The 2,500-nt window shown below is 37.3% G+C and overlaps 1 protein-coding gene across 1 annotated transcript in view; it reads right to left on the minus strand.

Moving 5' to 3' along the window:
- Positions 1-2,500, minus strand: part of LOC106878662 (prokineticin receptor 2) — a 21,591-nt gene that overhangs the window by 16,792 nt on the left and 2,299 nt on the right. The gene's annotated exons all lie outside the window — the stretch shown is intronic.

A 2,500-nucleotide genomic window follows, 5' to 3' on the forward strand; every position in this document is an offset into this window, starting at 1 on the left:
TTCATTGATTGATAACAAGATGCTGACAAATTAAAACAATAACAGCAGAAACTGATGGATATACAGCAATGACGATGGCGGCGGCGGCGGCGGCGGTGGGGATGGCGTGTGTGTATGTGTGTGTGTGTGTGTGGCTGAAGAGGCAGAGATGCAGAAATGGTTGGATGGCAATATGTGAGACAGAAAGAGAGAGAGAGAGAGAGAAATTGTGGAGGGTAGGGGAATGGGTGAATAGCTGTGTGTGTATGTGTGTGTGTGTGTGTGTGTGTGTGTGAAAGAAGAGGGAGAGACAGACAGCCAGGCAAACACAAAGAGATTGTAGAGGTTGGCAAGGTGAATGGTTAAATGGCAATGTGCGTGTGCGTGTGTGTGCGCGTGTGCGTGTGTGTGTGCGTGTGCGTGTGAAAAAGGAGGTGAGAGAGAGAGAGAGAAAGACAGTGACAGGGGTAGGGTTGAATAACAACACATGTGTATGCGTGTGTATGCATGTGTGTGTGTGTGTGTGTGTGTGACTGGTTGAATCGCAATGCGTGTTTGTGATGTTCTCGCTGTATGTGTACTTATGTGTGTAACTGTCAAGGGTGGATGGGTGAATGACCAAGTGGTGATGTGTATGTATAGACACACACACACATATATACGTATACAGCCACAGTTATAAACTCTTTGTGTGTGTGTGTGTGCGTATGGATTGGTTTGGATTGGTCATCTCCAGTCCAGTGCAGGACGCAGGCCTCAGCATGTTCTCTCCCCCAACTTGACATCATGCTGGTTTGATGTGCCAACTCTTCTACAGTGGCTTGACATGGCTTGGTGGAGGGTTGCAGGTTTTATACTCTTACGTTGGGGCCGTTATGTCAACTGACATCAACCCCAGTACATGACTGGTACTTATTTTATCGACCCTGAAAGGATGAAAGCTAAAGTTGACTTTAGCAGAATATATATATATATATATATATATATATATATATATGTACACATACATATATATACATATATATACATACATACATATATATATATATATATATATATATATATATATATATATATATATATATATAGATAGATATACACACACACATCCATATACACATAAAAAAGAGTAAGAAAGACATAGAAAGCAAGAGAAATAGATAGACTGATAGATAGATAGACACACAGACAGATAGATAGATAGATAAAGAGACAAACAGGCAGAAATCTATCAATCCCCCCAGGACTTTGGGTGAAAAATATTCTTAAGGTCAACATTTATTTCTCTTTATTTTCTCACAACAATTTCTTCATCTTCTTGCTAATTCAATTGTAGACAAAATTAATTACAGCTAACTTAATTAAAAAGTTCAAGACGTCCACTACATTTTGAGATATTTTAATAGAAAATAGTTTGTGCTAAAAAAAAAAAAAAAAAAGTATGGTAAAATACATGTTCAAAGCAATAGAATGATTCTAAGCTATATAGTTTCTTATTTCTAAATTATTTTTGGTTTTAATTGAATTTAAATAAAATATCTGAATGAGATGAACTTAATTCTGTAATTTTCATCCAAATTGGTTCTGTAGAAAATTACTGACAGTGCAAAAAATGGTCATTAATAAGAATTTGACTGAAATTTTTAAGCCATAACACTTCAGTTGTTTGTAAAAAATATTTGACAGGTGTAGCATGGGCGTATGGTTAAGAAGCTTGCTTCCTAACCAAATGGTCTCAGGTTCAATTCCAGAGTGTGACACCTTGGGCAGGAGTCTTTTACTATAACCAGAGGCTGACCAATGCCTTATAAGTGGATTTGGTAGACAAAAACTGAAAGAAGCCCGTCATATCTTGTATAATAGATTTTCACAAATATATGTAACTACACATGTGCTGTTAGTGATTTCTTTCTTTGTACTTTTCCCTTTTCGACGAAGAGCTAATGCTAAAAACATCAGAAACACCCTCTTTTTTACTTAGCATCAAACTAATACATTCCATGTGCATGTCCTCTTGTTTGTCATTGTTATTTTAATGTTCATTTATTTCATCTAGATTTAAGAGATGAGGAATTATGTACATTATTTACATTAGCGCTGTTTATTAGTGTGCATGTATATGAACCGTATGTGTGTATACCTAAATGTATGTGTGTATGCGTGTGTATGCAAGTATGTATGTGTGTGTACGAGTGGTAGTTTGTATAATTGTTAGTGAGCATGTGTATGTCCACTCATGCATGTCTAAACGTGTGTGTACATGTGTGTGTGTGGGGGGGGGGTGCATACATGACTGTGCATCCGTATGTATGTGAAAATGTGTGAAAGTGTGTGTTAGTGTATGTGTTAGAATGCAAGTGTATGCACATTCATATGTATATGTGTGCATGTAAATACGTTCATGGTTATGTATTAGTGTGTGTGTGTGTGTGTGTGTGTGTGGCAATTACGAGCAGATGAAATGGAACCCCTAACCTTTTTGTGTCAGAGGTCACTCCCTTCCACAAAACAGTCCCTGGCT

Source organism: Octopus bimaculoides, chromosome 21 (assembly GCF_001194135.2).
Source record: "Octopus bimaculoides isolate UCB-OBI-ISO-001 chromosome 21, ASM119413v2, whole genome shotgun sequence".
NCBI classification, from domain to species: Eukaryota; Metazoa; Mollusca; class Cephalopoda; order Octopoda; family Octopodidae; genus Octopus; species Octopus bimaculoides.